Source organism: Littorina saxatilis, linkage group LG16 (assembly GCF_037325665.1).
Source record: "Littorina saxatilis isolate snail1 linkage group LG16, US_GU_Lsax_2.0, whole genome shotgun sequence".
NCBI lineage: Eukaryota > Metazoa > Mollusca > Gastropoda > Littorinimorpha > Littorinidae > Littorina > Littorina saxatilis.
Window position 1 is genome coordinate 31019755 of NC_090260.1, and position 14584 is coordinate 31034338.

Here is a 14584-nt window from a genome sequence, read left to right on the forward strand (position 1 = left end):
AAGGTGCGCAGGAATAGTCTCTCATCTGCCACGCTTCCGAATTGCCACACAAGGCCAAAACCAAGCTCACACAACAAAGACCAAACACGTGTGACCCAGTTGTCATGGCCCCCTTTCATGCATATTCAATAGGGACAAGTATGCCATCTTAGAAAATCTAACGTCCGGCTGCTTAAGTAAGCGGAACCAATATTGAATGCACTTTGCAGCGGACTCAATGTGAAGTGGATAACGGCCAAGTTCACTGTAAATCATGTCGTTAGGTGTCATGGTTGGTACATTCATAAAAAGCTTGCACGCGTAAAGGTGCACCCTTTCGATCTGTTTATTTTCGCTGTGACCCCAAAGTTCAGAAGCATAGAGCAGTGAAGGAACAACTTGAGCGTCAAACAGTTTGAAAAACACTTCGCATGAGGAGATACCACACTTTTTCAGCGTTCTAAGGATTTCCATTGTTCCCTTTTTGCCTCTCGACACAAATTCCTCCGTGCCTATGTTTAAACTCATCATTGTAGAAAAGGTGAAGCCAAGGTATTTATACCTACCAACAACTTCGAGTATCTCAGTGCCTAAGTACCACTTTTCTTTCTCGGATAGATAATCACCTTTACGGAATACCACAACTTTTGTTTTTTCCGCATTAACTTTCAGTCCGAGTCTGTTTGATGATTCGTATAGTGTGGTTAGCTGTGTTTGCAGTCCTATTACGGTAGATGATATGAGGGCGAGATCATCCGCAAACAACATGAGAAATATTTCTACCTGGTTAGGTAGTAACTGAATGCCCTGTCTCCCTTTCCCGATTATGTCATTTGCGAGTTCATTGATAAAGAAGGTGAACAGAATCGGACTACACATACATCCCTGTTTCAGGCCCTGAAGGCACTGGAAAAAGTCCGTGAGCCCGCCGCTGCTAGTTGAACGAACGCATGCTCTGATATTGGCATACATCGCCTGGAGCATAGAGAGAGAGAAAGAGAGAGAGAGATAGAGAGAGAGAGAGAGAGAGAGAGAGAGAGAGAGAGAGAGAGAGAGAGAGAGAGAGAGAAAGAGAGAGAGAGAGAGAGAGAAGAGAGAGAGAGAGAGAGAGAGAGAGAGAGAGAGAGAGAGAGAGAGATAAAGAGAGAAAGAGAGAGAGAGCGTTTTCTTCAACAACTTCGTCACACACACACACATACACACACATACACTCACATACATGCACACGTGCACAAATCACCTCAAGTAACGGATTGGTGTATGTGTGTGTATGTGTGTGTGTTTGTGTTTGTGTTTTTTGTGTGAAAATCTATTAATTTACAATGATTGGGGGAAAAAAACAACAACAACACACAAAAACTTACACATTGATAGGCTTCCTTTTGAAACTTGGAATTGATGATCGTGGCTTGACGCCCAACCAAAGCCGTTCAGATAATTACTGTTCTTGTTACTTTATTCTTGATTAAACAACGTCAGCAGTGAAACTTTTTTTTCTCCCGTATGCAGATGATGCAAATCAAATCTCAGTCTGTTATGACAATGGCCATACCCCGAAAGTTTTGTCAAAACATTTGGTCTCACCTTCTATAATCCTACGTGCTCTTCAATGGCCTAAATAACAGAATCATCTTTAGGTTTAGCAGGTTACAACTGAAGAGGTTTTACTCTGGTAATAGTTCTGACATGAGCTTTGAAAGCAGTTTTGACAAAACTGAGCATGAAGTGATTGTGCCTGTATGTAATTCTGGTCTCCAGTCAAAGCATCACACTGTTCCTTCTGGCAGAACGCTGTTTGTGCAAAATTCCGAGCATGTCCCTTTGAATATTTCTGAAACCGAAAACGGAGAAGAAGTGGCATTTCTTTGGCTTTTCCCTGATGGCAAGAATGGCTTTAATTATCCAAGGCCTACACAAATTTTACTGTCAATGTATTTTTGAACTAGACTGTACAACATAGATAAACGATTTAGAACATATACGATGTATCTGCTTCAGTCCGCTGTAGCATTTGATACATTTCAGCTAAACCAAGTTGCTTCACTTTACATGCAGGTGAAATCTCCATTATTTTTGCTTGAGGAAATTTGAACAGAGTTTGTACAAAAGATCTCAAGGATACTGGTGTCAACTCTGGTGACTATGACACCTTATACATGTTCATGAAAAACATCAAGGGAACTGCGGCTTATTTTTGTATTGCACTGTACGATTTACTTGCAATGTTTAGGTCTCTTGGACCACCTACCCTGTTCTTAGCACTATCTGCTGATGACTTGCACTGGCCTGAACTGCAAATGATCGCAATTTACGTTTAATGCTGACGCATCATCACACAGCTCTTTCTCTTCAACAGTAATGCAAGATCCGTTTATGAGTGCAGTGCATTTTGATCGTCGTTTTCAGTCTTTAAATAAGCATATCATCATGGGACCTTCTCAGCCCAAAGGTAGAGTTCATGACTCTTTCCGAGTATCGGGTAGAGTTTCAAAATCGAGCAAGTCCTCATATTCACATGTTTTTGTGGATTGATGGAGTACCAAAAGTTATCGATAAATCTCCGACATGTAGCATATACAGAATACAGAATACAGAATACAGTATTTATTGAGCCAAGTGACATTAAAAAACATTTAAAGCACAAGGAATTTAGCGTAGTGTTGGTAAAATCACGCACACACACACACCCACACACACACTGACACACACACACACACGCCCACACATACACTGACATACACACCAACACACACACGCCCACACTACAGCAGTCACGATCACACCATCACACGCAGGGCAGACATGAGGTAAAACAAATGACAATCATCTATTAAAAGAAAATGTACAAAGAGTGGTCTAAGATGCTGGTGGAAGGGTCTACACAGAATACAATTTTATAATCTAATGCATAGTTAGAACTAGCCCATCCCCTCCACCCACCCACTCATGAATAACTAAAATAATGCAGCTAAAAAATATGCTTGGTTACATTGAAACAAACCATCAAGACAGATTTCCCTGCAGATGATGCCGAACTCCTCAGCTTAGTTGAAAAAGATCAAATCCACTCGCATACTAGATATTGTACTTCAATCTTTTGATGAAGCTGTCGGTTTGGTTTTCCTAAACCAACTTGTGTCAAGTCTAAACTTGTCAACTTTAAAATCGATGGACATTCCAAAGGCAGGTTCTATGAAACAAAACGTTCAGCTACAGCTAGATATGTCAACGCTTACAATCCCATCATTTTGAGACATTGGAGAGCAAACATGGACATTCAAGTCATTGGTAATGCTCAAGCTGCTGCATTTTATGTATGCACCTATATCTAAACCTGATGACTTGAAGAAAACCGACACGGTTGGCCTAGTGGTAAGGCGTCCGCCCCGTGATCGGGAAGTCGTGGGTTCGAACCCCGGCCGGGTCATACCTAAGACTTTAAAATTGGCAATCTAGTGGCTGCTCCGCCCGGCGTCTGGCATTATGGGGTTAGTGCTAGGACTGGTTGGTCCGGTGTCAGAATAATGTGACTGGGTGAGACATGAAGCCTGTGCTGCGACTTCTGTCTTGTGTGTGGCGCACGTTATATGTCAAAGCAGCACCGCCCTGATATGGCCCTTCGTGGTTGGCTGGGCGTTAAGCAAACAAACAAACAAACAAACAAACTTGAAGAAAACAAGAACACTTCCCTGTGTTTTGAGATTTCCTGAACACAGTGAGAACAATTTCTTATGTATGCTTATTCTACTCTAACAACATTACTCTGAACCTGACCTTCTCCAGCCTTATGATACTTTCAAAGAGTCTTTTTTTTCAAAAGACATCTTTTTGATAGTCAGATTGACTGGACACCCCCCGCGGATTAGGGGGAAGAATTTACCCGATGCTCCCCAGCATGTCGTAAGAGGCGACTAACGGATTCTGTTTCTCCTTTTACCCTTGTTAAGTGTTTCTTGTATAGAATATAGTCAATGTTTGTAAAATTTTTAGTCAAGCAGTATGTAAGAAATGTTAAGTCCTTTGTACTGGAAACTTGCATTCTCCCAGTAAGGTCATATATTGTACTACGTTGCAAGCCCTTGGAGCAATTTTTTGTATTAGTGCTTTTGTGAACAAGAAACAATTAACAAGTGGCTCTATCCCATTCCCTCCCCCCCTTTCCCCGTCGCGATATAAGCTTGAACGGTTGAAAACGACGTTAAACACCAAAGAAAGAAAGAAAGATTGACTGGACCCATTTTTCTCTCACTAATAAAATGTAAAAAATTAACAGAAAATATGACATTTGCCAAAATGAACTGTCCTCTCTGACAGATGTGTCTTGCAAGGACCATGCTGAATCTGAGGTCTTTAACAAAAAAAGCCATGATGGTTCAACTTTGGTTTATGTTTACTTTTTTTTTTATTCCAGCAATAATCTTTTCCCATTATGTGAAACCCTCTACATATCGTTTGATATGCATATGCATAAAAACAGAAAAGTTTTCCATTTGACTTAAATTGTACTATGCACTTTTGTCACTTTTGTTTTTAACATTTACGTGCATCACCCACAAAAAGCAGTATTTCCATACTTTCTTAAAGAATATACCTCTTTTGGTTGTATAGCTACTGTCATAAAAAAAATCCCAGGCCAGAACGTACCTTACAATCATGTTTAATATTGTTCTTGTCATTTTACACTATTGTGTCAAATAAAAACATGTTCCCATTTCTTCTCCTTGTTATTTTGTTTTCCACTAATCACCATGATTACCTACACATATTAAACTGACATACCAAAACAGATACCAATCAGTAATTTTTAACAGAACACGCACTCAACATTTGTACTGCATTATTTCACAGTCACTTCACATTTGTGACCCTCCACCACGGAATGAGTCGCATGTCACCTTTGCATGATTTTCATATTTTTACATTTTCCTAAAGAGTTTTGTATGCTCTATCCAGTGGTGAAAACCGTTTTAGAAAAGAGCAAAAACTGTTTGAGTTATAAGCCTGTGACTAAGGTAACCCTCACACTGTCACCAGACACTCCCCGGACTTATATTAAGCCTAGCGCAGAACCGCGCGAGGTGACATGCGACTCATTTCGTGGTGGAAGGTCACATTATCCAAAACACCAACTTCGGCTGTTCAAATCGAACCTCGCTTTTACGAACTTCCAAAATATGAAAACATGAGTTCTTGCATTAGGGTTCGTAAATATATGGTGGTTCATTCTGCATTTAACAGGGTCACACTCTAACACCTATGGTTGCACACACACACTAAGCACTAAGCACTAAGCACCCACCCCATGTTCTGTATACAACATGTTTCGGCCCTGTTGACCTCTGATCAACCCTATTTCTTGTTTATAGATTCAAACTTGTGAGCATAACTTTGAATCTCTTTTTAAAAGCCACTGATAAAAAGACACCTCCCCGCAGCAGAACGCGGTGCCAGCGACAACGCATTGCACAATGAGAGAAATGCACGAACTCGTTAGTATCAATAGATAACCTCTTTGACCATAATTTTATTTAGGGTGACAGGATACGCAATGCAATGTACAGAGAGCGAGAGAGAGAGAGAGAGAGAGAGAGAGAGAGAGAGAGAGAGAGAGAGAGAGAGAGAGAGAGAGAGAGAGGGGGAAGAGAGAGAGACAGAGAGAAAGAGAGAGAGGGAGAGAGAAATAGAGGGAGAGAGAGAGCGAGAGACATAGAGACAGAGAGAGAGAGTGAGGGAGAGAGAAATAGAGAGAGAGAAAGCGAGAAAGAGAGAGAGAGAGAGAGAGAGCGAGAAAGAGGGGGGGGGGGGTAGGGGGGGGGGGGGGCGCTTCCATGATCCACCTCACTGTGACTTGGAAAATAACCATACCAAAGTTTTAACGCAATACGTCACCTGTTTGCCCAGTTGTGTATAATCTCCCAAATAACATTTTCAAAGGACTATCATATTAGTAACTTGCCAAGAAGGAGACGTCATAATCCATTTTATTGTCCAGCAATGCAAGGTGTAGATTTTTGGAACTCATCGAGAGTTCAAGACCGGTAATCTGGCCAATCACAGGACCTGTTTCAGTCGGAACTCAACTTGCTGGAATTGCAATAAAGAGTACTTAAGCACTTCACATATTCTTGTTTTGGCACCGATTAAGGTATGAGCTAGCTTGCGTAGATCCTATATAAAAAAAACAAGCGCGGTTGACGATCGCCGAGATCAGTCAGTCGTAGTTGTCTTCTGGTCAGCAGTTGTGTCTCTTTTTAAGCGTCACTGTCTCCTTGTCTCAAGGTAAGTTACTGTTTTTCTTGGAAGAATTATTATGATGTTCATCTCCTGCGTCACATGAATTATGTTTTTTTAATTTTTTTTTCTTATTTTTTTCCTTTTTTTCCCCCCTTCTCAAAAAAACACTGACAAAAAGTGACCGGCACGGTTGGCCTAGTGGTAAGGCGTCCGTCCCGTGATAATAAACTTGTGGCCATACATAAAAACAATATATGCGATATCACAGAGGATTTAAATTAATTTGATGACATACACACAAACCCACACGACACTCACACACACACTCACACTCGCGCACACACACACACACACACACACACACACACACACACACACACACACACACACACACACACACACACACACACATACACACACACACACACACACACACACACATACACACTCGCGCGCACTCACACACATACCATATCAAACCGAGTGTCTACCAGACGGCAAAGTCACACAAAAAGAGTCGCATGAGGCGAAATTTCTACATTTAGTCAAGGTGTCGAGAGAGAGAGAGAGAGAGAGAGAGAGAGAGAGAGAGAGAGAGAGAGAGAGAGAGAGAGAGAGAGAGAGAGAGAGAGAGAGGGACAGACAGACAGACAGACAGACAGACAGACAGACAGACAGACAGACAGACACAGACACAGACACAGACAGACAGACACAGACACAGAGACAGAGAGCAGTGCATCGACACTGTGACACATTTTTAACACTGGTACCCTTACTAAATATTCGTTGCTCTTTGAAATACGAAGACATTGAGGCCCAAACCTCAGGGTACACTTGCAGGGCTCCCCACAGACGCCTCACTAAGAGGGTTTTGGGACCCCCATTTTGAATTTCTGGAGGGTCCATTGACCCCCTACGCGGAGTGTTAGAGGGTCCCAAGTGTCCATGGTCCCCAAACTCCTGTTTTCATATAACGCGTTGTTATCACGAATACGAGACATATTAAGGCAATGTGCGGCACTGAAATTAAACTTGGAGAATACATGGAATCACCTAGTTTACTTGGTAGTTATTGAAGAGACTTATAAAAATGAATGAACAAATTGTGAATACTAATGGGCACAGACTGCCGTTGCTATGGAAACAGCTGCCATATTGGATTTCTAGGAAACCGTTTTACAGCAACATTTCCAAGCGCATATTCATTAATCCTTATTTCAAAAATCATTTTAAATTCAACTGAAGTCTTTAGTCTAAAAATCGTTCTATATGATTGTAGTCATGTGTATCCTTGTGCCAAATATTATGCATTTCTGATGTATGATGTTGCTGTAAAACCGTTTCCTAGAAATCAAATATGGCACTGTTTATGCCAGTTTCCATAGCAACGGCAGTCTATGTCCTTTAGTATTCACAAATTATTCATTTCTTTTTATAAGTCACTTCAATAACTACCCAGAAAATTAAGTTCTTCCATGTATTCTCCAAGTTTCAATTTGATAATTTTAGTGCCTCACATTGCTTTAAAGCCCCACCCAGTCTGCCTCAAATTGATAACAGATCGATTTAAATCTTCTCACGAAAAAAGAAGTTTTAACTTTATGGAACACACTTGCAATATCATTTAACTGCATTAAATGACACAGTTCGTTTGAATGCCTATTCTGCTTGCGTAAACCACACACCAGATTTCGTGGTTTAATTTACCCCTGAGCCACCTGAGACCCGTGTCACACTTTCTTTTATTTCACAATTTCGTCATCAGTTTGTGATTTCAATGCGACTTGCTGTATCTGCAATAGCACGCTATTGTGTACCTCTGAATCTAAAATGCAACAAACGACTGTGAGTCACACGAACGTATCGGCGGCGGTTGGCTTCAAAGAAGCAAGCGCTATGCAGAAAATTCGTCTGTTTTAGGAAACAGGACCTTGCGTTATCTGCTTCCGGTCTCCCTTTTTTTCAAACTTTCAAAACTTCGAATTGTACTGATCTTGTCTTGGTGAAAAAAGAAATCTGTAATGATTTAAGAATGTTTGTGTTACAAGCTGTCAATTTATCATTTAGATTTAAAAACTTAGTTCTAGCGCCAAAACGAGGCGTCACATTGTGGTACTAGACAATCCGGCTGGCCACGCAAAAATAAATTCTTTGAAAAATGCTCGCTCTTTACGGATGGCACCTAGGATGTTCTCAAGCGTTGAGTGTTTAAACGAAAGGGTGTTTGTGCTGTGTGTAAAAGCCTGACAGTGTCTGTGACCAGAAACTGATGGTTTATGTGAATCTGAGTGTACCTTTACTATCAGGACATATTACGTAGTGTGATATGAAGTGTCTTTTTTCATCAGAATATTCAAAGAGGACACTTCAACTAAGGCCTTGATAAATGGAATAAACACACTCTTCCATATTGTTCCGGCGTGAAATGGCATTTGTGTTTTCAACATAAATTGACTGACGACTACAGTCTACCAACAGTACGCACAATAGCAGAAATTTAGTGCGTCCCGGGACCCGCTCTTTATAGGTTTAGTGCGTCCAGAGACCCCATCGAAGAATTTCTAGTTCGTGATTTCGGATTCTAGTGCGAATAGTTCGCAGGGAGGCGCACTTCGGGGAGCTCTGACCTGGCTTCTAAACATGCAAAAGAAGTCTGACGAGTTACCAATGACAACACGGTGGCCTAGTGGTAAGGCGTCCGCCCCGTGATCGGGAGGTCGTGGGTTCGAACCCCGGCCGGGTCATACATAAGACTTTAAAATTGGCAATCTAGTGGCTGCTCCGCCTGGCGTCTGGCATTATGGGGTTAGTGCTAGGACTGGTTGGTCCGGTGTGAGAATAATGTGACTGGGTGAGACATGAAGCCTGTGCTGCGACTTCTGTCTTGTGTGTGGCGCACGTTATAATTATGTCAAAGCAGCACCGCCCTGATATGGCCCTTCGTGGTCGGCTGGGCGTTAAGCAAACAAACAAACCAACCAATGACAACACACTGCACAAAGAGAGGAATGCATGCAGGTTAGTGGATCAGGCAAGCGGATCAAACGACAAGTAGTTCTCATTCACGTGTGCGTCAATACGATCTTTCAAGTCAGCCTTTGTGTCTCGGGTTTTATGACCGATTTCTGGGTCCGGTAATATGTAGCTAGTCATCGGTCGGCTGACCGTGAAACTGACGGTGGGTCGACGTTGAACCGCAAAAGTCAGTAATATGAGCGCGAACAACTGCCGGTCCAACTGAAAACAGTCGCCCGACTGCGGTTGGGCTTACAGGCACCTTTTTCGGTCGATCGACCGCAGTGTCTCTACTTGTTTTAACTTTCTGAGCGTGTTTTTAATCCAAACATATCATATCTATATGTTTTTAGAATCAGGAACCGACAAGGAATAAGATGAAAGTGTTTTTAAATTGATTCCGATAATTTAATTTTGATAATAATTTTTTTATATTTAATTTTCAGAGCTTGTTTTTAATTCAAATATAACATATTTATATGTTTTTGGAATCAGCAAATGATGGAGAATAAGATGAACGTAAATTTGGATCGTTTTCTAAAAACAATATTTTTTTTTACATTTTTCAGATTTTTAATGATCAAATTTTCTCACCCTGTCCTTTACCACCCCCAAAAAAAAATAAAAAATTTGAGTTTGCAAAAAAAAAGTTTAGGGTCGGCGCCGAAATTTAGATACCGGTACCGCCAAAACAGGACCGATGTTTACATCGGAAGTTGTAATGTTCTAAAAATACCACTGAGCGGCTGACTGTCTAGTCAGCCGACTGTCAGTGCTACCGCGCTGCACATATTACCCGTCAAAACACGGCCGGTCAGCAGACTGCAGTCAACTGACTTGACAGTCAGTCGACTGTGGTTGCTCGACCGTCCAAAATACGCTGTTCATATTACCGGCCCCTGGGATATCTTTTGATTCTGCTGAGAGAGGTTGAGAGAGAGGGAGAGGGAGAGGGAGAGGAAGAGAGAGAGAGAGAGAGAGAGAGAGAGAGAGAGAGAGAGAGAGAGAGAGAGAGAGAGAGAGAGAGAGCGAACGAGAGACAGTGAGAGAGAGAGAGGGGTGGGGAGGGAGAAAGAGCGGAAGAGAGAGAAAAAGAGTTGGAGAGAGAGAGAGAGTGAGAGAGAGAGAGAGAGAGAGAATGGGAGAAAGAGAGAGAGAGAGAGAGAGAGAGACAGAGAGAGAGAGAGAGAGGGGTGGGGAGGGAGAAAGAGCGGGAGAGAGAGAAAAAGAGTTAGAGAGAGAGAGAGATAAAGAGAGGGGGAAAAAGAGAGACAGAGACAGAGACAGAGAGACAGAGACAGAGAGCAGCGCATCGACACGGTGACACATTTTTGACACTGGTACACTTACTAAATATGGGTCGCTCTTTGAAATACGATAACACCTGAAAAGAGCCCCACGCTCAATGTCACATTTTAATATATTCGTTTGAACTCTCGTGCTTCTCAAAACCGTCACGCTCATAGGATAGAGCCTGACCCAGGAATGCAGTGAAACGGAACTTGAAAGGTGTGCAAAAAACAAAAACGTGCACCCAGCACAGGTCGAGTTTCATTGGAAGTTCCCTGAAAGGGAGTCTGGTCGAACCTGATGACGTCACTCTGGTTGCTTTGGCCCGCCGAGGGTTTGTGTGGTTCCAAAATGGTGTCGAATGTGCGGCGAGTGCGATCTGTCAAGTGGTGTTTTACTTATGAGACACAATTTAGACGGTGCTGTTCATTTCAAAGCACATTCCGCTTGGTCAACTATTTTTATGTAGTGTTGGCTATCTTGGGGAAGAAGATTTGGTGGATATTGAGTTTGTTTTTGTGAGTTAGTTTGATCGTTGATAAACTCCATCTAGCGACGGCCATTTTGGATGAGTATGGTTCGACCAGACCACGCTTCAGCGAAGCGACCCGAGTGACATGCGCAGTGGACTCACCAGACTAGACTAGGGTCGACCATTGAAACTTGCCTACAGCAGTGGGGTTGAAATGTATCCATTTTTGGTCGTACGAAGGTAGAACAAAAACAAGTCGCGTGAGGCGAAATTACTACATTTAGTCAAGCTGAACGCACTGCATTTTTTCACAATGACCGTAGTCCGCCGCTAGTGCATAACGGAGAGAAACTGACGAGCCTGTTCAGCGCGGTAGTGGTTTCGCTGTGCTGCATAGCACGCTTTTCTGTACCTCTCTTCGTTTTAACTTTCTGAGCGTGTTTTTAATCCAAACATATCATATCTATATGTTTTTGGAATCAGGAACCGACAAGGAATAAGATGAAATTGTTTTTAAATCGATTTCGGAAATTTAATTTTGATCATAATTTTTATATTTTTAATTTTCAGAGCTTGTTTTTAATCCAAATATAACATATGTATATGTTTTTGGAGTCAGAAAATGATGTAAAATAAGATGAACGTAAATTTAGATTGTTTTATATATAAAAAAAATATAAAAAAATTCAGAATTTTAATGACCAAAGTCATTAATTAATTTTTAAGCCACCAAGCTGAAATGCAATACCGAAATCCGGCCTTCGTCGAAGATTGCTTTACAAAAATTTCAATCAATTTGATTGAAAAATGAGGGTGTGACAGTGCCGCCTCAACTTTTACAAAAAGCCAGATATGACGTCATCAAAAGTATTTATAAAAAAAAAAAGAAAAAAATGTCCGGGGATATTATTCCCAGGAACTCTCATGTCAAATTTCATAAAGATCAGTCCAGTAGTTTGGTCTGAATCGCTCCACACACACTCACGCACAGACACACACACACACACATACATTCACCACGACCCTCGTCTCGATTCCCCCTCTATGTTAAAACATTTAGTCAAAACTTGACTAAATGTAAACAAGTCGCTAGGGCGAAATTACTGCAAATGTCAAGCTGTGGAACTCACAGAATGAAACTGAACGCACTGCATTTTTTCACAATGACCGTAGTCCGTCGCTAGTGCAAAAGGCAGTGAAAGTGACGAGCCTGTTCAGCGCGGTAGCGGTTGCGCTCCGCTGCATAGCACGCTTTACTGTACCTCTCTTCGTTTTAACTTTCTGAGCGTGTTTTTAATCCAAAGATATCTTATCTATATGTTTTTGGAATCAGGAACCGACAAGGAATAAGATACAATTTTTAAAAAAGATTTCGGAAATTTAATTTTAATCATAATTTTTATATTTTAAATTTTCAGAGCTTGTTTTTTAATCCGAATATAAATGCAATACCGAAGTCCGGCCTTCGTCGAAGATTGCTTGGCCAAAATTTCAATCAATTTGATTGAAAAATGAAGGTGTGACAGTGCCGCCTCAACTTTTACAAAAAGCCGGATATGACGTCATCAAAGACATTCATCGAAAAAAAGAAAAAAACGTCCGGGGATATCATTCCCAGGAACTTTCATGTCAAATTTCATAAAGATCGGACCAGTAGTTTAGTCTGAATCGCTCTACACACACACACAGACACACACACACACACACACACACATACACACACACAGACACACACACACACACACACACACATACACCACGACCCTCGTCTCGATTCCCCCTCTATGTTAAAACATTTAGTCAAAACTTGACTAAATGTAATGACAATGGATAGCACTTAACCCTTTTTAACACAACCTAGTACTTATCACACTGAACAACTTTTCTTCTTAAGCACAACGTCAAAGTTGCTTTGATTGTTTTAAAATAATTAAAGACGTCCTCCGCTAGTCAACCGGATAGACTTTTTGTAAATCATTGATCACAACGGAAATAGGGGAGACAACACATGGACTACCTCAGTGCAGCGTAGATATGAGAGGCACACAGTTACTTCCCTTCCAGCTATTAGTGTCAGTAAGACTAGGACTGATAATTATGTTCTTGTGCGTTTACACATGTCTTCCGAACAAATGTTTGTCTGTTTCACTGTATGTGCACACGTGTGTCTGCGTGCGTGCGTACATGTGTGCCGGTGTCACGAACTGAAAACTCTGCCTGAACAATCCTTCTCATTGCGGTCAATGCGCATGCGCTAACATGGGGAGATTAATCAGGTTGTGAACAACCTAACCCTAACCCTTACCCTAATCCTAACCCTAATCCTAACCCATGGTTCGTTCGGTCAAAGGGTCGGATTTTTTAAGTCCAAGATTGGCGCATGCGCATTGACTGCAATGAGAAGGATTGTTCAGCAGAGGTTTCAATCAATCAATGACGCTTCAGTTCGTGACACCGGTGTAGTGCGTTCAGATTTCCCCTGCGTTCAGATTTCCGATTCGATATATACCCGAGACTGAAATGTTGTTTCCTGGTCAAATTAAAGAAGTACACTTATTTAAGGGAGGGAGGCATTGCAGTTTCTTGCAAGCGAAGGAACTTTCTGGTGAAATTGAATAGATTTCACCCAAGCATTCCACTGCAAGCTGTACGGAGGAAAGGAAGACCTGGAGAAGACGGCATCATTCGTCTCGCTGTCCGGGCTGACAATATAGGCTAACTAGTGGGATCGACAAGAAGAAGAAGACCCCATTCATCATTATAATCATCCTCATCTCATTAATCATCTTCGAAAACGTGCACCCTTTGAATGAGAAGGGAAGGATTTTAGGATGAAGCGAATTTCCAAGTTGAAATAAAACAAGAGGCGAAGCCATCAAGGCTCACGTAAGAAATCGACAAACAGTAACACAAACTCAATCACTCCGTCACACACACTAACACTAACACACACACACACACACACACACACACACACACACACACACACACACACACACACACACACACACAGACAGACAGACACACACACACACACACACAGAGAAAGAGCATAGGTGAAACTGTGCAAGAAAGCGAGACACTAGATCTAGATCTGTCTGTCTGCATGTAGCCTACTTACAGGGACACGACTGCCAACTAGTCTCGGCCCGCTCAAAATAATAATGACCGAGACTTTCAGTACTTCCTTCGCGTGACGTCTAACCCTCTTACGTCATAATGTGACGTCAATGTAATGTGACGTCTTCAAATGTTAGAGTTTCTACCACAGACATACACACGCACGCACGCATGCACATACGCACGCACGAACAGACAGACAAAGTTTCGATCGCATAGGCTACACTTACGTGAGCCAAAAATGTTGGTTGAACGAATTTGATCATATGAATGTAACTTACCTAAGCGCGATCATCCGTACTATGGAAGGGAGGGGGGCTTTTCAGTGTGGAGTTTATACAAGATCAACGAGACCGCAGTGGAAATCAGAACGCAGGGGAAATCTAAACGCAGGGGAAATCTAAACGCGCTACACCGGCTTCTACTTCTTTGTTCAAAGCACAGAGTCAAAGCATACTTATCTGTGTAACA

The 14584-nt window shown here is 41.8% G+C and overlaps 1 protein-coding gene across 1 annotated transcript in view; it reads left to right on the top strand.

Moving 5' to 3' along the window:
• The first annotated feature begins 5949 nt into the window (after nt 1–5949).
• The window catches only part of LOC138950819 (sodium-coupled monocarboxylate transporter 1-like), a 46622-nt gene continuing 37987 nt past the window's right edge, over nt 5950–14584 (top strand). The window contains exon 1 of the mRNA XM_070322537.1: nt 5950–6258. The gene's annotated coding sequence lies outside the window, so the exon portion shown is untranslated. The remainder of the gene's footprint in view (nt 6259–14584) is intronic.